Genomic DNA, 26,882 nt, shown 5'->3' with positions numbered 1-26,882 from the left:
CATAATTTTAGGCTCATTCCAATGAATCTGAATCTACCTTTATGATATCAATTTTTATGAGATTATTGTACTTTAAATCGTTTCGGATACGTACTCCCAGATATCTAATGATTTTGTTACCTCTCATGATATTTACGATCAGAGTCATCTACACAGGGCCTATTTAAAGCCCAAGCGACCCAAAGCACCGTTTGGGCGCGAAACTGGGGAGGGGTGGGGGAGGTTGGGGGGGGGGGGGGGGGGGTGCCTGGGTCGTCCCTCGTGCAAAATGAGTGCACAGTGCGTGTCGCAATCAGTAGCGAAAACTGACACGGGTGAAAGCGTAGACGGGAAGAAGAGCAGAGGGGAGAGGAGGGGGAGGAAGGACGCCAAACGGTAAGTAGCTTGTCTGGAGAAGTGTTCTCGAACCGGCCCTGCATGTACAAGTCTCTGTCCCAAACGTTGATCCTCCGCAGGACTTTCGCTATATAACAGCATCATCCACGAACAGCCCAAAGGATCTCCCTCTGATATCCATAACGTCATTTATGTACATCAGCAATTGAGTTAGAATGGAAGGAAGATTACGGTTTAAAGTCCGTTCCAGAATGAAGTACACCCATGTTCAGAAGAAACAGAACAACCTGAACGACTAGAGATAGGATGTTCACATTCACAAGACGTGTACATTAGTCAGTTCTGCAGAAATTATTAGCATTTGAACACCGTCGGCCAGCGGGTTGAAGATCAACGTCCATATCGCAGCGCACCACCACCTACCGCTAAAATGTGCCTGCAGCTCTGCTTGTCGCTATGAACAGAAGGCCGTGTAACTTGAGCAGACGTGCAGGATGCCTCGCAAACGTATCCGCGAACCGTACCGACAAATGAGTGAGTTTGAAAGAGAGCGCATTATTGGCATGAAAGAATGTGACGCATCCATCCGGGAAATTGCTGCTCGTGTGGGACGAAGCGTTTCGGCAGTGCAATGGGTGTGTGCAGAATGGTTCACGGGAGACCGTAGAACTCGTTGAGATGGATCAGTTTACAGCACCCAGAGAGCACTGTTGCAGCACACATCTGCATCGTCCTCGGCTCTGGCGCAACTAACACATTGTGTAAGTAGGCTATTTAGGTTTTTAGGTTGGTAACGCCACGTAGCGCTCCGTATGAAAATCACTGACTGTGCTGTGGGTAGTCTGTGGCTGGTTGGACTCATTGTTGGAATATTCCCTTGTGTAGTGTTGGGCAGTTGGATGTGAACAGAGCGTAGCGTTGGGCAGTTGGAGGTGAGCCATCAGCAGTGGTGACTGTGGGAAGAGAGATGCCAGAGTTTTGAGAGGTTGCTATAAGCGGACGATCTGGACGTGTGTCCGCCAGAAAAAGGAAACTTGTAAAGTTGGATGTCACAAAATTATATATACGCTATTAAGGTAAATACATTGTTTGTTCTGTATCAAAATCTTCCATTTGTTAACTATGCCTATCAGTAGCTAGTGCCTTCAGTAGTTAGAATCTTTTATTTACCTGGCAGTATTGGAGCTCGCTGTATTGTAGTAGTTCGCGTAACGAAGATTTTTGTGAGGTAAGTGATTCATGAAATAGGTTATTGTTAGTCAGGGCCATTCTTTTGTAGGGATTTTTGAAAGTCAGATTGCGTTGCGCTAAACATATTGTGTGTCAGTTTATTGATGATCAGAATAAGTAAAAAGAAAACTGTTTGAGTACGTTGAGTTTTGCTCAGCCGTTTGAAAAAACAAATAACTTAGAAGTTTACCAGCACAGTCTTTCATAATTTTTCAAAGGGGAACGCTTCAATTGTACACTATGAACGGTGACAGTCCGTCGCCGTTTATTACGGCATGGGTTACGCGCACGTCATCCACTTCTCCGCTTACCTTTCAAGAATGTGCAGAAACACGCTAGTTGGCAATGTTGTATAAAACGACGTCGCTGGGGACACGAATGGTTTCAGGCAGTGTTTTCGGACGAATCTGGGTTCGTTTGTTGGAAAATGATGACCGCATTTTGGTTCGCCGCAAGTAGGATGAGCGGCATCACAGTGACTGCATTCACACAAGACATACAGCGCCAACTCAAGGTCTTATCGTGTGGGGTGCTGCTTCATACAATCACAAATCACAGTTTGTGCATGTCAAGGGCACTGTACCATTGTTACCTGCGTGAGTGACATCCTGCGGCCACTAGCCATATCCTCTCTGCACTACACCCCAGATGCCATTTTTCAGCAAGACAATGCGCGACCACATGTTGCTGCGCGAACACGTGCCTCCTTGGTGTCACAGGTAGTCAGCCTTTTGCTCTGGCCCGCCAGATCACCAGACTTGTCGCCAATCGAAAATGTGTCGGATGTGGTGAAAGGACGGGTGCAGCGCTGTGACCCAGTGCCAACCATCACAGATGAATTCTGGAACCAGATGAATGCGGCATGGGTGGCTATACCACAGTATGCCATCATGCGTGGAACAACTTATCGGAGCCCATGGCGGACCCTGTGCCTACTAAGCAACAGGCCATTGCTAAACCGAGGTGACTGAAATGTTAATCATTCCTGCAGTACATACTAATGTACATGTCCTGAGAATATGAACATCCTATCTCTAGTCGTTCAAAGTTTTTCTGAAGATTGGTGTAACTTGAGACGGGGCACAAACTCGAATTGAGGGAAGACTGGGAAAGGAACCATACCCACATTAGCCTTACACGATTTAGGGAAAGCGCGGGAAACCTAAGTGTGGATGGACAGACTAGAATGTCAACTGGCATCGTCCGCAATACTGGTCCAGAGTTCTTCCTCTGCGCCACTTCGCTCACCTGTGGCAGCTTCTCCTCTCTCCAAACACGATCATCAGTAACTGAACGCTAAGCTTAACTCTTGGTCTGCTTCCTAGAACTGAGAAGCTATGTGCTTAGAGTCAGGTTGATGGCACAAATGGCTCTGAGCACTATGGGACTTAACAGCTATGGTCATTAGTCCCCTAGAACTTAGAACCACTTAAACCTAACTAACCTAAGGACAGCACACAACACCCAGCCATCACGAGGCAGAGAAAATCCCTGACCCCGAGAGTCAGGTTGAAGATGTATGACGTATCCATAAGAAATTTTAAAGGCTGGGTTGTTGAAACACCATGTGCACTTCTATAATCATAATAATTTGTCTATTTTCACGTATCAGATTGTTGTTGTTGTTATTGTGGTCTTCAGTCCTGAGACTGGTTTGATGCAGCTCTCCGTGCTACTCTACCCTGCGCAAGCTTCTTCATCTCCCAGTATTTACTGCAACCTACGTCCTTCTGAATCTGCTTTGTGTATTCATCTCAGTTTACTGGCGGAAAAATGGTAGGAGGCAGACGTTTCTTTCTTGTTGCTCCATTAATCAAAATGTTTGTCTTACGAGCTCTAATATTTGACAGTTTTGGAAACAAAAGTTTTGTCAGACTAACATGAGACAGACTTCTATGGAAAGATATATCCATTAACCAAATTAAGCAGCCCGCATCTCGTGGTCGTGCGGTAGCGTTCTCGCTTCCCACGCCCGGGTTCCCGGGTTCAATTCCCGGCGGGGTCAGGGATTTTCTCTGCCTCGTGATGGCTGGGTGTTGTGTGCTGTCCTTAGGTTAGTTAGGTTTAAGTAGTTCTAAGTTCTAGGGGACTGATGACCATAGATGTTAAGTCCCATAGTGCTCAGAGCCATTTGAACCAAATTAAGCACCCTTAGAGGATCCTTCGGCAGATTCTTGAGTATTATTCATCAATTTCGGACACTTACCAGGTAGGATTAGCAGGAAAGAGAGAGAAGATCCAAAGAAAACCGTTCATGGGGTAGCTTAATAAGTGAGGGAGCACTGCATTGGTGGATGGCAGAAAGGAAGCGTCGTGTATAATGCAGCTATTCCTAGATTCTACTGTCTAAGAACATCAGGCGATATATTACTTCCTCCCTCGAACTGAAAGAATTTGATCTCCTTTCATCGGATCTCACGTCCACTCATCACACAAATAAATATTAGTTCGTTCGTTTCTTTCTCTGGATTTCAGCATATCGATCGCTGGTGTGCTAAGATCTGTGAAGGGACAGAATCAAGATGTGAGAAGGTGTGTGTTCCGGTGTGTGCTCGGCGCGTATGTGGAGGGCAGGGCATTCTGCCTCCTCCTCGCGTCCCTCAACATTAGCAGTGACCGAAATCACTGGCCCTGCACAGTCTGCCAAGAATCGGGCAAAATATTATTGAACCGTATTCGATTATTTGTTTCCCATGGTTCCTGTCGTCACTAAAATTTATTCAATCGAACGATAGGGTAACTTACTGGCAGATTAAAAACTGTGTCCCTTATCGAGACTCGAACTCGCGATCTTTGCCTTTGGCGGGCAAGTTCTCCACCGTAGATAGGAGATGAAGAATTGGCGGAATTAAAGCTGTAGTGAGTAGTCCCTGTTTACATCTGTCGGTAGAGCACTTGCCCGCGAAAGACGAAGTTCGCTAGTTGGAGTCTCGGTCCGACACACAGTTTTTAATCTGCAGGAAGTTTCATGTCAGCGCACACTCAGCTGCACACTCAAAATTTCGTTTTGGGAACGATAATGTATTTACGTCAGTAAACTTGGTCACCATCATGTAAAAACGAGTAAGTATCTCCAGAATGAGATTTTTCACTCTGCAGCAGACTGTACGCTGATATGAAACTTCCTGGCAGATTGAAACTGTGTGCCGGACCGAGATTCGAACTCGGGACCTTTGCCTTTCGCGGGCACGTGCTCTACCAACAAGAGAGCTTCTGTAAAGTTTGGAAGGTAGGAGACGAGGTACTGGCAGAAGTAAAGCTGTGAGGACGGGGCGTGAGTCGTGCTTGGGTAGCTCAGGTGGTGCCGGCACAGTAGCTCAGTGTGTTCGGTCAGAGGGTTAGCTGCCCGCTGCAATAAAAAAACTGAGTTAATGGATCAACGACGAACTTAAACAGTTGTCTTACGACGTCCGCCCTGAGTAGATGCAACGAAGGAAAACGAGAAAAAAAAAAAAAACAGCCGGCACGGTAGCTCAGCGTGTTCGGTCAGAGGGCTTGTTGGCCTCTGTAATAATAACAAAAAATAAATAAATAAATAAAAAAACTGAGTGGAAGAATCAACAAATCGAACCTGACCGGATGTCATATGACGTCCGCAACGACTTAACACAACGATAAAAAAAAAAAGCGTTGGTAGAGCACTTGCCCGCGAAAGGCAAAGGTCTCGAGTTCGAGTCTCGGTCCGGCACACAGTTTTAATCCGCCAGGAAGTTTCGAGAAAGTATAAAAGTATCTATCTGCATCACTACTTCCTAGGCCTTCAGTACCTTCTGTCTTTATTTACCAATAAGTATAAGTATATATGGGATTTACGCATTCCATGTTCCTTTTTCAGCATTAGTATTACATGTACTTTATTTCATGGCCATGCTGGTTGAACACGCGGTCATTATGTATGTAATTCAGCAGGTCCTGAAGGTCTAGTGTTTATTTACATTTAGAGCTTGTGTATTTATTTCCTGCCGTAGGTTTTGTGTGTGTTCAGTTCCCTGTAAAAAGTTACTCTTGGTACACTTGTTTTCAGCAGTGTAATTTATTTCTATTTTAAGACATTGCGGATTTGGCATCTTAGTGCAGGGAGAGAACCTGTAGAATACATTTTTTTGTGTTTGTTTATTTTCCTCGTCTATATTTTGTGTACATCCCAGCTTGAGTATGCCTGTTCTTTCTCAATTAGTCCTGAGTGGTCTGTTAGCATTTTTTGAGATTATATATATATATATATATATATATATATATATATATATATTTTTTTACTTACACAGTACCTTATAGATAAGGACTATGCTTGTATGCCGCAAAAAAGGAGAATTGAGCGCTTTCCGGAAACAGCTGGAGGTTCTGTTGGCCGCGGTCGACAGGCTTTAGGTTACTGCTCAAAGCGGCAACGACATAGGGTCACCACTGACGAGATCTGCGACACTTTTGACACAGCTGGAATCCTCTCGTAATCCCACTGTCGCTCCGTCTTCCAATACGCAATATCTGACCAGCCTGTCTTCAGTCGAGAGTGAGTGGAGGACAGTGCTGGATTCGCACATCTCTGGGCGGAAAGGAAATTGAGAACATACGCCTTAGCGTACGAGATGATACCCAGTGTAGATAACACTTCTGAGCCAGCACGGGACGCCTCCCCTGTTGGGCTAGCGGCCGATTTTCCTGTCCATTCCGGACAACTGGAGAGGGATGGTATAAGTAGGTTTTTATGTTGGTAACGCCATGTTGGCGGAGTTTTGAGAGCGGATAATCTGGACGTGTGTCCATCAGAGACAGTAAATTTGTAAGACTGGATGTCATGAACTGATTATATATTATGACTTTTGAACTCCATTAAGGTAAATACATTGTTTGTTCTCTGTCAAAATCTTTCATTTGCTAACTATGCCTATCAGTAGTTAGTCCCTTCAGTAGTTAGAATCTTTTATTTAGCTGGCAGTAGTGGCGCTCGCTGTATTTCAGTAGTACGAGTAACGAAGATTTTTGTGAGTTAAGTGATTCATGAAAGGTATAGGTTATAGCTAGTCAGGGCCATTCTTTTGTAGGGATTATTAAAAGTCAGATTGCGTTGCGCAAAAATATTGTGTGTCAGTTTAGTGATGATCAGAATAAGTAAAGAGAGAAACGTCTGAGTGATTTCAGTTTTGCTCAGCTGTTTGAAACTCAAATAATGTAAGAGGATTATCAGCCCAGTAATTCATTAATTTTTCTAAGAGGACGTTTCGTTTCAATGGTATGGTATTATGGTAGTCATTGGGAGCTCCAATTTCGGCGCGTAATGGAGCCCCTCAGGGAAATATCAGGCAAGTGGCAAAGAACGTCAGTGTGCACGCAGATGGGCGGATAACTTGGGGGAAAGGGGTGGGGGGGGGGGCAAATCGTGGCTCATATCGGCCTGAACGACGCCTGCTGCTTAGCTCCAGAAGCCATCCTCAGTTCCTTTCGACGGATGGCCGATTTGGTGAAGGCAGCTACCATTGTATGTGGGATGCATCATTTTACTCAGAATCTATTGTTGTCCTTTGATGCTGGCCGGTGTGGCCGAGAGGTTCTAGGCGCTACAGTCTGGAACCGCGCGACCGCTACGGTCACAGGTTCGAATCCTGCCTCGGGCATGGATGTGTGTGATGTCCTTAGATTAGTTAGGTTTATGTCGTTCTAAATTCTAGGGGACTGATGACCTCGGATGTTAAGTCCCATAGTTCTCAGAGCCATTAGAACCATATTGTCCTTTGTTTGGAGCAAACTCAAAGGTTGAAACCAGAGGCTCAGAGGATTTTGCCATGGTATTTGACGCGAATCTCTCGACCTCCTTTATAGGGAGAGAGTTGTAGGGCTCCCGTTAATAGGTCAGGCAGGCATGCACTAGACGCAGGGAGCGGCTACTAGGGTGGCAGAGTAGTGCGACATGCACAGGCTGACTTTTTTTACGGTATAAAATCCTCCCGCAGGGACCAGTGATGAATTCTGTGCAGGAATCGAAGATAGATCACCAACATTATTCTCAGCGATATGATATTGGTAAACTGCAGGAGCACCCATGGTAAGGTGCAGTAGTAGTATTGCTTATTAAAGGTAATCATCAACAAAAGCAAAACGAGGATAATGGAATCTAGTCGAATTAAGTCGGATGATGCTGAGGGAATTAGATTATGAAATGAGACGCTTAAAGTAGTAAAGGAGTTTTGCTATTTGGGGAGCAAAATAACTGATGATGGCCGAAGTAGAGAGGATATAAAATGTAGACTGGCAATGGCAAGGAAATCGTTTCTGTAGAAGTGAAATTTTTTAACATCGAGTATAGATTTAAGTGTCAGGAAGTCGTTTCTGAAAGTATTTGTATGGAGTGTAGCCATGTATGGAAGTGAAACATGGACGATAAATAGCTTACCCATTGATACTCTAGGGTTTCTGAGGAAACGTCGATCAAAGTTTTCCAATTGCTTTATGTGCCTTTCTGGGCATGAACAGCAGAACCGAAGCGGTGGCGTAGTGGCTAGCGTCGCGGTTTCACAGCTTTATTATTTTTATTTTTCATTTATCTACCCATTTCTGTAGAAGATTACTACGCGAATCGTTGTTTACTTATTGCCACTGTAAAGTCTTGTACCGCAGGAATCAAGGGAGAGGATACTGTTTGGTGGCAGGTATCCTCTTTCTACAACACAACTGCATACATATATTAACACGGTTCTTTATTTATTTGAACAGATAGCTGCTACTTAACTTTTTCCATGCATTGCGGTACAAGCTCTTCAATAATTACGTTAGCCTCACTGTTGGTGAAGTACAAGTCTCGCTATTCGATAATGACAGACGCCAAACTGGAGTGCGAGTTGGTGCATCAGTGACTGAGCAACTGCGCTAGTGACTGAGACAAAACAAGTGATCTAGTGACTGAAACTGACTGAGAGAGACAGCCGGTAGGGGGAAGCGATCTAAACACTTGTGGTCAAGAGGGCATTGGCGTCCTGTTGCTTTGGCCTGTCTCGGGATAGACGCGCTTGATCCAGCGCCTACTATCGACCTAAGGCTACATCTTTGTCGACCGGTGTGCTGGCGACAGCTTACGCCTTTATTTACCTATTGTCCATTATACACTCCTCGAAATGGAAAAAAGAACACATTGACACCGGTGTGTCAGACCCACCATACTTGCTCTGGACACTGCGAGAGGGCTGTACAAGCAATGATCACACGCAAGGCACAGCGGACACACCAGGAACCGCGGTGTTGGCCGTCGAATGGCGCTAGCTGCGCAGCATTTGTGCACCGCCGCCGTCAGTGTCAGCCAGTTTGCCGTGGCATACGGAGCTCCATCGCAGTCTTTAACACTGGTAGCATGCCGCGACAGCGTGGACGTGAACCGTATGTGCAGTTGACGGACTTTGAGCGAGGGCGTATAGTGGGCATGCGGGAGGCCGGGTGGACGTACCGCCGAATTGCTCAACACGTGGGGCGTGAGGTCTCCACAGTACATCGATGTTGTCGCCAGTGGTCGGCGGAAGGTGCACGTGCCCGTCAACCTGGGACCGGACCGCAGCGACGCACGGATGCACGTCAAGACCGTAGGATCCTACGCAGTGCCGTAGGGGACCGCACCGCCACTTCCCAGCAAATTAGGGACACTGTTGCTCCTGGTGTATCGGCGAGGACCATTCGCAACCGTCTCCATGAAGCTGGGCTACGGTCCCGCACACCGTTAGGCCGTCTTCCGCTCACGCCCCAACATCGTGCAGCCCGCCTCCAGTGGTGTCGCGACAGGCGTGAATGGAGGGACGAATGGAGACGTGTCGTCTTCAGCGATGAGAGTCGCTTCTGCCTTGGTGCCAATGATGGTCGTATGCATGTTTGGCGCCGTGCAGGTGAGCGCCACAATCAGGACTGCATACGACCGAGGCACACAGGGCCAACACCCGGCATCATGGTGTGGGGAGCGATCTCCTACACTGGCCGTACACCACTGGTGATCGTCGAGGGGACACTGAATAGTGCACGGTACATCCAAACCGTCATCGAACCCATCGTTCTACCATTCCTAGACCGGCAAGGGAACTTGCTGTTCCAACAGGACAATGCACGTCCGCATGTATCCCGTGCCACCCAACGTGCTCTAGAAGGTGTAAGTCAACTACCCTGGCCAGCAAGATCTCCGGATCTGTCCCCCATTGAGCATGTTTGGGACTGGATGAAGCGTCGTCTCACGCGGTCTGCACGTCCAGCACGAACGCTGGTCCAACTGAGGCGCCAGGTGGAAATGGCATGGCAAGCCGTTCCACAGGACTACATCCAGCATCTCTACGATCGTCTCCATGGGAGAATAGCAGCCTGCATTGCTGCGAAAGGTGGATATACACTGTACTAGTGCCGACATTGTGCATGCTCTGTTGCCTGTGTCTATGTGCCTGCGGTTCTGTCAGTGTGATCATGTGATGTATCTGACCCCAGGAATGTGTCAATAAAGTTTCCCCTTCCTGGGACAATGAATTCACGGTGTTCTTATTTCAATTTCCAGGAGTGTATATTGAAATAATGTTGTCCTTATTGGTCTACTAACTGTATGTCTGGTGAAGGAATTTAAAAAAAATAAATGTATGAGAAATTTTTTTGAAATCGTTATCGATAAAATTCCTGAAGTGTACCTTGATTGGAAATCAGTTGCAAGCGCTGGTTTTCGGTAAAGTGATTTGTTATGCGTTGTTTGTCGTGTGAAATCATAAGCAATGTTAATGACGTTTCCTTCCTGAGTCAGATACATAACATGAAATGTCACTGTGACAAACCTCCCTTTACACAACGCTCGTGATGTTCGGAGTTTGTTTCGAATGTTTCTTCGATCGCTGTCATCCAAGGGAATGCAAAAATCTATGAACAATAAACATAAGAATAAAATACAAGAACTGATGTAATAGTGACATACGAGGGGCGTTTGAAAACTCCGTGCAAAGTCCGAGAGATGGCACCATCGGCGTGTATCGAGGTCATGTTTAGTTAGTAACATATTTGGAAAGAACGCACACCAAGTTTCAGCCATATTGGTCTATTTCTTTGTGTTTGGCATTCGTGTGAATCAAGGAAGTCGAGTGATTGTCAAAAAATGGACGGAAAAGAATTTCGTGTGGTGGTTAAACATTACTTTAAGAAAGGCAAATCGCTTCAGGAGACTAAAGAGAAGCTTGATAAACATTACGGTGACTGCACCTTCGATTAGAACAGTTTATTAGTGGTTTCAAAATTTTCGGGGTGGCTATATGTGCACAAGTGATGTTGAACGATCTGGACGTCCTGTGGAAGTTACGACTCCAGAAATCATTGATTAAATCCATGATATGGTGATGGATGACAGAAGAGTTAAGGTGCGTGAGATTGCTAGTGCTGTGGGCATCTCGAATGAATGGGTACACAATATTTTGCATAAGCATTTGGACATGAGAATGCTATCCGCAAGATGTGTTCCGCGTTTGCTCACGCTTGACCAAAAACGGAATCGTTTGAAGTGTTGCAAGGATGGTTTGCAACTGTTCAGGAAGAATCCGCAGGACTTTAAGCGTCGTTTCGTCACTGTGGATGAAATATGGGTACATTACTATACTCATGAGACCAAGGAACAATCTAAACAATGGGTTACCAAGGGAGAATCTGCACCAAAAAAGGCGAAGACCATTCCTTCGGCCGGAAAGGTTATGGCGACTGTCTTTTGGGATTCGCAAGGGATAATCCTCATCGACTATCTGGAAAAGGGTAAAAATATTACAGGTGCATAGTATTCATCGTTATTGGACCGTTTGAAAACCGACTGCAGGAAGAACGCCGGCGACTGGACCGCAAAAAGTCCTTTTCCATAACGACAATGCACCAGCACACTCCTCAGCAGTTGTGGTCGCAAAGTTAATGGAAATAGTATTCCAACTTGTTTCACATCCTCCCTGTTCTCCAGACTTGGCTCCCTCGGACGACTATTTGTTCCCCAATTTGAAGAAATTGCTGACGGGACAAAGATTTTGTTCAAACGAGGAGGTGATTGCAGCAACTAATAGTTATTTTGCAAACTTAGACAATTCCTATTATTCGGGAGGGATCGACAAATTAGAACAGCATTGGACGAAGTGTGTAAGTCTAAAACGAGATTATGTCGAAAAATAAAAATAGTTTACCCCAAACACGTGAGTAGTTTTTATTTTCGCACGGACTTTTGAAACACCCCTCGTACAAGTATGTTGTTGTTGTTGTGGTCTTCAGTCCGGAGACTGGCCCGGTGCAGATGTCCATGCATACAGTAAAGCTGCATGCCCTCGGGAAAAATTACAGCCGTTCGCAGTACCAGCACAGCTGGGCCGTTTTGGTTGATGTTACAAGGCCAGATCAGTCAATCATCCAGACTGTTGTCCCTGCAACTACTGAAAAGGCTGCTGCCCCTCTTCAGGAACAACACGTTTGTCTGGCCTCTCAACAGATACCCCTTCGTTGTAGTTGCACCTACGGTACGGCTATCGGCATCGCTGAGGCACGCAAGCCTCCACAACAATGGCAAGATACATGGTTCATGGGGGGCACACAAGTATATGAGAATTTAAATTCTCGTACAAGTATATGAGAATTTAAAAAGTCTGTAACCACTGAAAATACCATACACACATATATTATAAATAAATATGAATAGAAGTTGCAGTAATGAATTAAAATGGGAGCCGAGGCCGGTACTTGAACTATTTAAGAAGGGGAAAATCAAAATGGGCTGATGTGTGAATTGAGGTTTGTGTTAGGGAGGGCATTGGACTGGGGTAGGCACTGCAACTGAGTCACCCAGAATGCGAAGGCGGTGTGGTAGATACCGCCTCTGCGTAGTAAGCGGGAAACGTGGCTTCAAGACAAAGTTAAAACTCAATATGTCTCCAGGAAAATGTAATTTCACCACATAAATATAATAAAGGTATCACACTTATTGTGAAACTTAGTTGTACACTACTGGCCATTAAAATTGCTACACTACAAAGATAACGTGCTACAGACACGACATTTAACCGACAGGAAGAAGATGCTGTGATATGCAAATGATTAGCTTTACAGAACATTCACAGCAGGTTGGCGCCGGTGGCGACACCTACAACGTGCTGACATGAAGAAAGTATCCAACCGATTTCTCACACACAAACAGCAGTTGACCGGCGTTGCCTGCTGAAACGTTGTTGTGATGCCTCGTGTAAGGAGAAGAAATGCGTACCATCACGTCTCTGACTTTGATAAAGGTCGGATGGTAGCCTATCGCGATTGTGGTTTATCGTATCGCGACATTGCTGCTCGCGTTGGTCGAGATCCAATGACTGTTAGCAGAATATGGAATCGGTGAGTTCAGGAGGGTAATACGGAACGCCTCGTATCAGTAGCAGTCGAGGCATCTTATCCGCATGACTGTAACGGATCGTGCAGCCACGTCTCGATCCCTGAGCCAACAGATGGGGACGTTTGGAAGACAACAACCGTCTGCACGAACAGTTCTACGACGTTTGCAACAGCACGGACTATCAGCTCGGAGACCACGGCTGCGGCTACCCTTGACGCTGCATCACAGACAGGAGCGCCTGCGATGGTGTACTCAACGACGAACCTGGGTGCACGAATGGCAAAACGTCATTTTTTCGGATGAATCCAGGTTCTGTTTACAGCATCTTGATGGTCGCATCCGTGTTTGGCGACATCGCGGTGAATGCACATTGGAAGCGTGTATTCATCACCGCATTACTGGCGTATCACCCAACGTGATGGTATGGGGTGTCACTGGTTACACGTCTCGGTCACCTCTTGTTCGCATTGACGGCACTTTGAACAGTGGACGTTACATTTCAGATGTGTTACGACCCGTGGCTCTACCCTTCATTCGATCCCTGCGAAACCCTACGTTTCAGCAGGATAATGCACGACCGCATGTTGCAGCTCCTGTATGGGCCTTTCTGGATACAGAAAATGTTCGACTCCTGCCCTGGCCAGCACATTCTCCAGATCTCTCACCAATTGAAAACGTCTGGTCAATGGTGGCCGAGCAACTGGCTCGTCACAATACGCCAGTCACTACTCTTGATGAACTGAAGTATCGTGTTGAAGCTGCGTGGGCAGCTGTGCCTGTACACGCCATCCAAGCTCTGTTTGACTAAATGCCCAGGCGTATCAAGGCCGTTATTACGGTCAGATGTGGTTGTTCTGGGTATTGATTTCTCAGGATCTATGCTCCCAAATTGCGCGAAAATGTAATCACATGTCAGTTCTAGTATAATATATTTGTCCAATGAATACCCGTTTATCATCTGCATTTCTTCTTGGTGTAGCAATTTTAATGGGCAGTAGTGTAATTATAGTATTAATATAAGGCCATTGTATCCCCTGATTTGACATGAAACCTTTTCCGTAGCAATCTTCTACAAACATGGTTACATCAATGAAAAAAATAAATAAATAAAAACAATAATGAGATTGTGAACACGGATAGCAAAAATGAGGCACTGTGCCACCATTTCGACTAAGAGTGTTGCGCGCTGAGAAATATGCACATTAAATCGCAAACTTTGACCGTAGTTTTCTCAGAAATGTTCGAGTATCTACGGATAAGCTGATACACGCATTCGCTTATTATGACTCCTTCTACACTGAGTTAAGTTTCTGGAAAATCGGGTTATGGCACTTGCCGTGTTCTCCTCGTGAGATTCAGTCTGCGCATGCTGCCGGCAGGCCAGCACAGTTTTTAGGTCAAGAGGAGAGGCACCGCCTCGTGCACGTGGTGCTGACGGGGTGACCGCAGCTCCGGCGCTGACCGGCAGAAGGGGTAAGGCGGCGCGTCACGCAGCGCCCTGGCAGCCTTTGAAGCGGCGGGGCTGCGTTCACGCAATTAGTCGCCTTTGCCTGCGGGCTGACCTGACCGCCCACTGCGGCAAGGGGCCACACCTCTTCCTCCCCTCCTCCCTGCCCCCCCCCCCCAACCACCCTCTCTCTCTAGCAGCAAAGACTCGCTCCGCCGCTGCGGTATGTCGCCACGACACTGTTCTTGACGGCAGGGATTTTGTGCGGGCGGGCACAAGGGTGAACGATATTACACATACGAAGTGTCTATTGGGTTGGTGCATAAGTTCGCAACGTTTTTCCGTAAGTTTAATAAACACAACAGATAGAGACTTTAGTCAATAATAACATATTCTCCTTCACTATTTATTTATTTATTTATTTAACCTGGTCAGATTAGGGCCATCAGGCCCTCTCTTACATCGGACCAGTGTTTCACACATGCAGCATTTCACAGATCAGAATTACATCATGAACATAGTTTAGATGAGAAAATTAGATTACTCTAGTCACAATATGAATAAAGAGTAATGACTAAGACCTAATAAAGCAAGTACTGGCAGTATTTTTATTTTTACAGCCGGCCGCGGTGGTCTAGCGGTTCTGGCGCTGCAGTCCGGAACCGCGGGACTGCTACGGTCGCAGGTTCGAATCCTGCCTCGGGCATGGGTGTGTGTGATGTCCTTAGGTTAGTTAGGTTTAAGTAGTTCTAAGTTCTAGGGGACTTACGACCTAAGATGTTGAGTCCCATAGTGCTCAGAGCCATTTGAACCATTTTTAGTATTTTTACAACAGGTGCTATACATACAAATTATTATAAAAGCAATAATAGAAACAGTAAAAAAAATCAAATAATAATGATAAACACGAGAAAATTGGCAATAGTAATGAAGATTTGCGCAGATGTACATTAATATCTTCGTGTGTAAAGTAGATGTTTGTTAGCATGGCGAGTTTTGGGGAAGCGAGATTTAAGGAGGGGGAAAGAGGGAAGTAATGAGGTCAAGTGTATTCATGTACAGAGGAAGGCATTACTGTTGCTTAAGTAGATACGTCATTAACTGTTTTTTGAAGCCGGACGTGTTTTTAAGTTCTCTAACGAGGGAGGTTACTCCAGAGTCGGGTTCCCGCTACTGTAAAGGACTTGGAGAAGGTGACTGAGCGGTGCACTGGAACAGAAAGGATGTTATTATGATGGGAACGTGTGTTTCTGTCCTGTTGTTCCGACATGAGCGTTAAGGACGAGGAGAGATATGAGGGACAGTGTACCTTTATAAGGCAGTAGATGAGACAGAGAGTTTGGAAATCTCTGCGTTTGTCTGCACGCAGCCAGGACAATTTTGCATATGCTGGTGAAATGTGATCAAAAAGTTGAACGTCACAGATATATCGGACGCAGGCATTTATGACCAGTTCCAGGCGTCGCGTGTTTTCCTGAGAGAGGCCTTGTAGGATAATATCGCTGTAGTGAATGATTGGGGGTATAAGAGTTTGTACTAATTTCTTTTTCAGATCGAAAGGGAAGAGTTTTTTATATTTTTGTAGGACATGAAGGGATGCTGATGCTTTCTTGCAGACTGCAGTTACGTGCTCTGTCCAATTTAGATTTTCATCTATTATTACTCCCAAACTCTTTGCTGAGGTAGAAATGTTAATATTTCTTCCATTTAGGATAAGAGATGGTACGGATTCCCGATGTTTTGGGCTAATGAGCTTAGAGTGACCAACAAGTTCAAATGGCTCTGAGCACTATGCGACTTAACTTCTGAGGTCATCAGTCGCCTAGAACTTAGAACTAATTAAACCTAACTAACCTAAGGACATCACACACATCCATGCCCGAGGCAGGATTCGAACCTGCGACCGTAGCGGTCACGCGGTTCCAGACTGAAGCGCCTTTAACCGCACGGCCACACCGGCCGGCTGACCAACAAGTACCGCTTGGGTTTTAGATGCGTTTAGTTTTAGTCCTATGTCCTGTGCCCATTTTGATAGTGCATCGAGATCAGTATTGCAATTTTCAATAGCTTTCTTAAGATTGCTTGGTTTCGCACTTAGATACAACTGAAGGTCATCAGCATACATATGATATTTGCAATAAGTCAGAACCGATGACACATCATTGACGTACAGAGAGAAGAGTATGGAACCTAGTACTGATCCTTGGGGAACGCCTGACACTACCTGCCGCCATTGTGATTTTATATTCCCGGACAGGACGCGTTGCTGACGAGACGTCATGTATGAGCGAAACCATTGCACTGCACTTGGTGAGAAATTTAGACCGCTAAGTTTGGCTAGTAAGATGTCGAAGTCGACAGTATCAAATGCTTTGCTGAAATCTAACAAGCAAATGATAGTCGCTTCTTGTATGTCCATGGCAACTTTCAGGTCATCTGTCATCTTTATCAGTGCGGATGTTGTGCTTCGATGTTTACGTAAACCTGATTGGTATTCGTCTAGTAGGTTGTTAGTAGTTAGGTAGTTGGTGAGCTGGTCATGGACTGTATATTCTAAGGCCTTTGATAGTGCAGCAAAAAGCAGTGTTGAGCCGTGGCTGGCTCGTGTTATGCTTTGCATTAAACCTTGGTTACTATTCTGTGATTAGTCTCACGTGGCTATCGCGATTATGCTGTTATCCGCCCTCTCCACGAGTCGCAGCAGCAGCGTGTATCGACATTCGCATCCTTGTACCACAGTCTAACATAACAGTCGCGACACTCACTCACTGCTGTAAAAGTTGTCACCGTTTGACACTAGCGCTCCAAGCGGCGAGTGAGGTGAACGTCATACGCGTCGTAAGCATGTTTGTTTTGCGTCCACTTCCTACGTAATTTACGAATTATTTATTTTCTTGCCTCCAAGGGTTTGTGTAGTATCAGAAGGCATAATGTTTCTAAAAATGATTCTAAAATAAGTGCAAGTATGGGCAAAAACCATGAATCGAGTGGCAAGCTACAACACATTCGCGAAGAAACACTTGTGACGTTGGATGGAATTGCAGCTTACCATGTTGATATCAAAAGATTATAAACACACAGATTCACACGTAAGAAGCGCAGACATGTACATCTACATGCAAAAGCGATCGACAGCTCATTTATCGTTCTGTAGGCCTACTTTGTTATCGTCGCCTGTTGCCACACGTACGACTTTCATCTTTATATTATTCGAAGTGGGACAAGCAACTGCCAAATAGTGGGAGAAATATGTTGAAAACATTATAATGAGCTGATTACATTACATTGCATTTCACGCAAAACCAAATATTCGAATAATTTTCAAACAATCTCTCAGTGAAAAAGGTGCTAACAAAATAATGTCATCACAGGAAGGAAGCAAGGAAAATTATGTGACTAACAACGGAAGTGAATGAAATACATACCAAAGAACTCAGCAGCCCAAATGAGCCAACTTCTTCAGTTTCTTATTTGCTTTCTTGTTGTGAGAAACTAAGTCTTGATTCCAATAAATATCGGGATCCTACAGTCTTCAACATTCGTTCGTTTCTCCTTGTTCACTTGATCCCTCTGATACAGTTTCTGTCGCTGTCTGTATGCTCTTTCCTTGTCCCGTAATAGGTTTGCTCGAAGTCTAGCGATTCGCACATTCTGACACTTCACACACTTTCGTAAGACACGAATAACTGCACTTAATCTAACCACTTCATCGTCAAAGCAGATCTGTGTTGACGATTCACACGAATCTGGCACTGATACGTGGAGAGTTGAACAGGCTGCTTCTGTGTCATAGGACTGTTTTACAACTTTTGATGGATTGTCGAATCTTTGTGGCAGTTTCCTTGTCATCGTCAGCTGAGCTGGCTTATTTGGGATGTCAAACGGTGTAGGTACTGCATTCCACACGAATTTATTATCGTCTGCGTTCATGAACTGGTTTTGTTCGAAATGTAGCGAACAAAACCTAATATTATTACACAGGTAAACTGGGTCTTTTTTCATAAGGTCTTCTCGTCTGCTATTAACTAGTCATTTTCTCCCCCTAAAACGAAACATTAATCATTAATACACACGTAGTTTCCAAGTGAAGCCTGACGATACAGTTTAGTAACATGATGGTATATACCTCTCAGGATCCATAGGAAACCTAAAAAAAGGACAGCTGTCGTTTCTTCTTCCTGTTGTTTCTGCAATTTATTGCGCTACAATCACTACCGCTTGTAAAAACCATAGTAGAAATCAAAATAAACACTATTCGCTTACACCAGGGCTTAACAACTGGCCGGTTTTGAGCGCGAGTACTCGCGTCTGCTCAGGCACGTGCTCGCGAGCAGGTGCAAGATCGCAGAGTAGGGAGTGAGGGGAGAGAGGGGAAATGCGCGCGCACGTTTAAATGGGGCCACAGCGTGCCTGTTGAATTCGCGCCGACTGTGTAACGTTTAAAGCACTACGATCAGCTCTAACAGTCATTGCGCTGGTTAAGAATCATGTCAAGTCGCCGTTGTGTAACCCCAACCATGCTTTCGCAGTTCAACCCCCATTGGGAGTAACTGTATCTGTTCACAGAAAAAGATGGTGTTGCAAAATGTTTAGTATGTCACAAAACGCTGAAATCTTTCAGGAAATTTAATTTGCAGCGACATTATATGTCGTACCACGCGAAAGACTACGGAAGTGGAAAATGTGATGGACCAGATCGTGCACAAGAAGTTATTAAACTTAAAAGGAAGCTACCCGAAGAAGATCTGGACGACGAAGAAAAATCAACTGAGGCAGCTCTCAGAGTGAGTTACAAAATTGCTTTGCTTTTAGCAAAATCCCTGCGCCCCTTCACTGATGGCGATTTAATAAAAGAATGTTTGGTAGTTGCAGCGGAACATATGTGTCCATCTCAAGTTGAACAGTTTCGGATTGTGCCATTATCTAACATGACCATTTTGCGTCGCATACAGGACATGGCAGACGACATCCAGAGCCAGCTTGCAAATATCTGTAAAGATTTTATGGCGTATTCTCTAGCTCTGGACGAAAGTGTTGTTATCACTGGAACAGCGCAGCTTGCCATATTTATTAGAGGTGTTAATAGAGATCTTCAGGTGAGGGAAGAGCTCCTCGATGTAGTAGCCATGAAGAACACTACAACAGGAGGTGATATATTAAGTAGTGTTGAAAAAAGTGTTGAAAATATAGGATTGTCGTGGAATTCGTTAGTTTCAGTGTCTACAAACGGTACACCAGCGATGACAGAGAAAATATCAGGTTTCGTTGCGCTGTTGAAGGAGAAAATGCAAAAACTGACCGTGCTGAATGAAATAAGGGGCGTTCACTGTGTGATCCACGAGGAAAACTTATGTGCAAAGAGTATCACTCTAAAAAATGTGATGGTGGTGGTTGTTCGTACAACCAATTATATAAGGAAGCATGGACTACAACACAGGCAATTTAAAAGCTTTCTTGAGGGTGTCGAAAGCCAGTATGGTAGCCTGCCTTATTACAGCGAGGTCCGCTGGCTTAGTCGTGGCGAATTATTAAATCGATTTTTTTGCCTATTAGATGAGATAAATGTGTTCATGGAAATAAATAATATGTGTGTTCCTGAATTGAAAGAGGCTTCATGGAAATGTGATTTCCGTTCTTAGCAGATTTAACTCGCCATCTGAATGCTTTGAACATTTCACTAGAAGGTAAAGATCTGCTAATTACTCACTTCATAGATCGAATACGAGCTTTTAAAATGAAATTGACACTTTGTGTGAGTCAGCTGGAAACAGAAAATCTAGCTCATTTTCCTAAATTATCATCCATGAAAGATGTTCACAAAGACTGTGAACGTCATTCACATAGTTTAGTTGCCTTTAAGGAAGAATTTGATCAACACTTTTCAAGATCTGACAGCACTAGACAGAGATTTTGATCTGTTCGCCTCTCCACACTCAGCGAATATTGAAAAGATTCGGCCTGAGCTGCAACTAGAAATTATTGACCTGCAGTGTGACAGAGAATAGAGACAAATTTCAGAACAAGAAAAACATTTTGTAATTCTACAGACACTTCCTTCAGGATAGATTTCCTCGTTTGCACAAACTGGCGGCTACACTAATATCAATGTTCGGTTCGACGTATGTTTGTGAACAACTGTTCTCTGCAATGAAATGTAACAAGACGCGCCTGAGAAACGCATTGTCTGATCGAAATTTAAACTGCACGCTGCGCCTACAATGCACAAGAACAATTACTCCGAACATAAACGCAATTGTAAAGGACAAAAAGTACAAGATAACCGAGAATCCGACACTTCAGTGACACCTTTTATTGTGTAACGGTTCACAAATTAATACGAATGTAGAGGCATAAACTAAGCTAGTAAAATTATGTGGCACGTGTACATTCTCCATTATTTGTTTCATTTGTCGCAGTAATAATTCGGGAGTGATATCCCTGCAGGTGACCGCGGATTTACATTGACTGGCGGCAGCTGTTGTGTGCCCCACGTGACTCTCCCCACTTTCCGCTCTGGTCCGGAAGTGAGGGTAGCGTGCTCGCGCTGCTCCGTGCTCGCGCCTTGCTGCTCACAGCTTGTTCCGTGCTCCGCGAGCAGGTATGTTGTGAAGCCCTGGCTTACACGATCGCACCGAACTCACAATTTAACTTACTGGCCGTTTGGGGCGCTGCTGGCGCGGTAGACAACAAAATCGACACGAAGTGTCGCGATTGTTATGTTACACTGTGCTTGTACTATCTGTGGCCTCGCGCTTTTAGTTTCCCGCTGTGCCATGTGCGGGTAGTTGGTCAGTTGGCGTGGAGCAGAGAGGAAGTCCCCGTGGCGCGTGTTCGGCAGGGGGCCGCTGGCGGCGTCCACGCGCGGTCGGCGTGTGAGGGGCTGTTCCATCGCTACGAGGTCCGTGGCTCACCGATACCAGACACGAAAGTTGAGTCTTTACTTAATCTACCAGCCAGCTCCAACTGTTCACACTGCGTCGTTTGAATTTCGTTGTGGGCTGTTGGGATATTCCCGCGAGCAACAACGTGTGTTTTCAAGTTGGCGAAATTCTAGCCGTACTCCTGTGGAGTTCAACTTCATTATTTTGGAATTGAAGTGCACCAGCGGAATTTTCTGCCTTGTGACCGTTAACATTCCGGTTACCTGCCCTGCCTGTTGACGTAAATTGAGGCAGAGTATTTTCCTCGTGGTGTTGTGGCTGTCCAGCAAGGCGTGTACTTTGACAGCTGAACGTGTAATTCGTTGTGGGCGCCGATACTTTCTGCGTTCTACCATTGAACTCCCTGTTGTGTTGTGTGCTCGTCGGGTGGAGCGAAAGTTAGCCTGTCGCTTGGTCCGTTGACTGTATGTCAGTTTGGTTGCCGTCGGATTGAGAATTGTCGAGCCGACTGCCTGTCTCGCCTAAGCGAGCGTTAGTGTTTGAATTCTAGGCCGACCCTTGGGAATTTCTGAGTGCCGTTTGATGTGCTGCCTTTTCTTATTTGTCCTTGTTGTTTGTTTATGTATGGCTTCCAGCCGATTTTAAATTAAAGTTGTTTTGCCCTTAAGGCGTGAGACTGTTTGGGCCTTCAGGTTAATTTAGAGAAATGTTTTAAGATGAGACCTTCTGTCTTTTAAAATTCAAATTCTTGTTTTTGGGTCTTAAGTGACTGACTTTCAGCCGGTTTTAAATTAAAGTTGTTTTGCCCTTGAGGCGAGAGACTGAATGGCACATTTAGCCGGGAATTAAGTTATAAAATTTATGTTTGGCTTGCTCTGTTTTTAATGTTTTCTTTACTCTTGTAATGTTTGTCAAATGAATAAAGTAGTATGTTCGAGTGCAACTGACAGTCACTCGTTTTGCCTCCTTTCCACAAATTAAACTATATGTCCTGTCCTGCGGGTGTAGTAGGGGATTTCGAGTGTTCCAACGCTGAGGTAACTTTTCGATCCCGCGACTATAAACATCAAGTGGGTCTGAGACGAAGAACTCGCCGAACCATGTTTAGAAAGCACTGTTATCCGGAAAGGAAGTCCTTGAAGGTTGTGCGATAGCGGAAATAGTGACTATCTGAGGAAGCAAGATAAGGCGAACAAGGTGGGTGCGGAATGAAATCGCAACGCAACTCGTGCATAGTGCTTTCTGTCAGTCTAGCAGAACGCGGGCGGCAGTTATAGTGGAGTAACACCACTTCACGCAATCTTCCTGGTTCTTGGATCGCGTCTGCAAGACGTCTCATTTGTTGACAATAAATGTCAATAGTGATGGCTACGCCACGGTGAAGCAATTATTAGTACACCGCACCGTCGCTGTACCACCCGAAGCATAACATTATTATCTTTTGTCGGTGCGCGGAGGTCTCTGTACGGGGATTACCTGTTTTGTTTGGGCTCAACGATTATCTTGTTTTCTCTAAGCTAGCATTAAGACACCAACTGCAATGGTCGGTGTTGTTCATGAGTCGATTAATGATTTTGGCTTAGAGCATACAATACCCATACATCCGATTTTTGAACGTTCCTCTCTGCATGCAAATGTCGTACGATGATCACAATTCATCACACCTGCCGTCCGCCCCCGGTAGCTGTGTAGTCAGCGTGACAGAATATCAATCCTAAGGGCACGGGTTCGATTCCCGGCTGGGTCGGAGATTATCTCCGCTCAGGAACTGGGTGTTGTGTTGCCCTCATCATCATAATTTCATCCCCGTCGACGCGCAAGTCGCCGAAGTGGCGTCAGATCGAAAGACTTGCATCCGGCGAACGGTCTACCCGACGGGAGGCCCTGGTCACACGACATTTACATTTATCACATCTGCCAGTTCTCGGGTAGAAAGACTTGGATCATCGTCAGTTAATGGGTTTAAACGATCTCCATCAAACCTCCACTAACTATTTCCAAATGGAAAAATTGCAGTTTATAACGCAAATAGCAACAGCAAAGTACAATAAACATGACAATCAATAAACAAACCCACAGCAACCGCAATACCAACATGCAAAACAGTAACTCTACGAACTTATACACCACAGTAATACACTCCTGGAAATGGAAAAAAGAACACATTGACACCGGTGTGTCAGACCCACCACACTTGCTCCGGACACTGCGAGAGGGCTGTACAAGCAATGATCACACGCACGGCACAGCGCACACACCAGGAACCGCGGTGTTGGCCGTCGAATGGCGCTAGCTGCGCAGCATTTGTGCACCGCCGCCGTCAGTGCCAGCCAGTTTGCCGTGGCATACGGAGCTCCATCGCAGTCTTTAACACTGATAGCATGCCGCGACAGCGTGGACGTGAACCGTATGTGCAGTTGACGGACTTTGAGCGAGGGCGTATAGTGGGCATGCGGGAAGCCGGGTGGACGTACCGCCGAATTGCTCAACACGTGGGGCCTGAGGTCTCCACAGTACATCGATGTTGTCGCCAGTGGTCGGCGGAAGGTGCACGTGCCCGTCGACCTGGGACCGGACTGCAGCGACGCACGGATGCACGCCAAGACCGTAGGATCCTACGCAGTGCCGTAGGGGACCGCACCGCCACTTCCCAGCAAATTAGGGACACTGTTGCTCCTGGGGTATCGGCGAGGACCATTCGCAACCGTCTCCATGAAGCTGGGCTACGGTCCCGCACACCGTTAGGCCGTCTTCCGCTCACGCCCCAACATCGTGCAGCCCGCGTCCAGTGGTGTCGCGACAGGCGTGAATGGAGGGACGAATGGAGACGTGTCGTCTTCAGCGATGAGAGTCGCTTCTGCCTTGGTGCCAATGATGGTCGTATGCGTGTTTGGCGCCGTGCAGGTGAGCGCCACAATCAGGACTGCGTACGACCGAGGCACACAGGGCCAAGACCCGGCATCATGGTGTGGGGAGCGATCTCCTACACTGGCCGTACACCACTGGTGATCGTCGAGGGGACACTGAATAGTGCACGGTACATCCAAACCGTCATCGAACCCATCGTTCTACCATTCCTAGACCGGCAAGGGAACTTGCTGTTCCAACAGGACAATGCACGTCCGCATGTATCCCGTGCCACCCAACGTGCTCTAGAAGGTGTAAGTCAACTACCCTGGCCAGCAAGATCTCCGGATCTGTACCCCATTGAGCATGTTTGGGACTGGATGAAGCGTCGTCTCACGCGGTCTGCACGTCCAGCACGAACGCTGGTCCAACTGAGGCGCCAGGTGGAAATGGCATGGCAAGCCGTTCCACAGGACTACATCCAGCATCTCTACGATCGTCCCCATGGGAGAATAGCAGCCTGCATTGCTGCGAAAGGTGGATATACACTGTACTAGTGCCGACATTGTGCATGCTCTGTTGCCTGTGTCTATGTGCCTGTGGTTCTGTCAGTGTGATCATGTGATGTATCTGACCCCAGGAATGTGTCAATAAAGTTTCCCCTTCCTGGGACAATGAATTCACGGTGTTCTTATTTCAATTTCCAGGAGTGTACTTTTGTATGAGTAAGTGTTTTCCAACTGTAGCGCCACTTGGTGCCAGCGCTTAGGGCGGCGTGGCCAGGAACTGCCACTAGGCTGTCCGTAATTCCGGTTAACAGTATGAAAATTACCATTGCATATCATTAAACCGCAGATTAATGTGAACTGCGCCCCGCCGAGTGCGAGTTCACTTCAAATGGTTCAAATGGCTCTAAGCACTATGGGACTTAACATCTGAGGTCATCTGTCCCCTAGACTTAGAACTACTTAAACCTAACTAACCTAAGGACATCACACACATCGATCCCCCAGGCAGGATTCGAATCTGCGACTGTAGCAGCAGTGCGGTTCCGAACTGAAGCGCCTAGAACTGCTCGGCCACAGCTGCCGGCTGCGTTCGGTCTTTTACCACTAACGCACCACGCTCGGTTAATACACCGCAAATGCTATCTGGTGGAGCGTACCCGGACACTGCTATGTAATCCGCAGCTGACCGCTAAATGTGACGAGAGGGGGGCACGGCGGTATAAAAGGAGACCAGTAGTTTCCTATTGTCAATCCAGAAGCAGTAACAGCACAATGCGTCGTTTAGGGGACCTCAGTGTCTTCGAGTGTGGACTAGTCATTGACTGAAGCATGCATGAAGGTTATTGCATCCCTTCTAAAGCTCACAAGTCGTCCGTTGGTGGTGTGATTGTGAATTGGAAACGTAAAGGATCAACTATTGCTAAACCAAGACCACGCAGACCACATGTACTGACGGAAGGGGAGCGTCAAACGTTGCGGAGAGTGGTTGTAAAAAAATCAGATGATATAGGCGGAATAAATAGCCCGTGAGTTCCAGAGAGTTGCCAACACTCTGGGTAGCACAATAACTGTGTTTGGGGATTTAAATGCTCGACCAGCTCACCATTAGCCACATATTTCTGTAGTCACTGCTAAGCGACGCCTGAGGTGGATTACACCACTGGATATTGGGTAACTGAAAGGAAGGAAGACTGGATTTAACGTCCAGTCGACATCGAGGTCATTAGAGACGGAGCACAAGCTCGCTTCGTGTCAGTGATGCGGAGGAAATCGGTCCTGCCCTTTCAAAGGAACAATGCCGGCAGGATGACTGGAAACCAGCGATTTGGACTGGCGAACCAGCTGTACCCTGTTGCAGTCCGATGGAAGGTTTAGGATTTGGCGAATACCTGTAGCACGTTACCTGCCATCATGCGTAATGTAACCAGTTAAGTACGGAGGAGGTAGTATTAACAGTGTGGGCGTGTTTTTCGTGGTTATGGTGTGGTTCCCTTATTAAGCTTGAGAAAACGCTAAATGCGGAAGGATTTACAGCATTGGGTACTGCATTCACCGGAGGAACAGCTCGGAGACGAGGGTTATTTGTATGATAATACACATGTTTAACGCATCATCTGTGAGGCATTATTTTATGTATAAAAACATTCCTGAAATGGGCCGGCCTGAGCAGAGGTTCGATCTGAACCCAGTCGAACACCACTAGAATGAGTCAGAACCTCGACTTCGCTCGAGATCCCAGTGTCCAACACCACCACCTTCTCTGGTTTCGACTCTTGAGGAAACATGGGCTGTAACCCCTCAACAGACATTCAGGGATCTCACTGAAAGAGTCCCCAGCAGAAATCAAGCCGTTATTAAGGCGAAAGGTGGACACACCTCATATTTGTGTCCACTGACTGGAGTCTGGATACTTTTGCTTGTACATAATTTTGTAGGACACCCACTCCCAGGCTTGAAACCCCTGATGTTTCGTCAGGATGGAGGCCTAGGAACCCGTGTGGCGTCATCAGACGCAATGAAACTAAAATATTACTCGTTTCCTCGTCAGAATTCATCTTGTTGCCCTCTCTTCCGCGGCGACCGGTAGATTCGTAGGCTGGAGTGCAATCCGTTGAACCCAGAGCCAGAGTCAGGTGTGCTGAAAATCGGTGCATCAGCCTAAAGCACAGGCGGGTGACCCAGAGTATGACAGGATACCCACCCATTGGTTTGGAAGGAACTCCCGGTCGGCTGGTCTACTACGGATGAGGCGTGACTGCAGTGCGTGTGTGTTTGCTTCCCATGCTGTACTGAGA

This window comes from Schistocerca cancellata, chromosome 6, assembly GCF_023864275.1.
Source record: "Schistocerca cancellata isolate TAMUIC-IGC-003103 chromosome 6, iqSchCanc2.1, whole genome shotgun sequence".
NCBI lineage: Eukaryota > Metazoa > Arthropoda > Insecta > Orthoptera > Acrididae > Schistocerca > Schistocerca cancellata.
Note: the sequence above shows the minus strand (reverse complement) of the source record.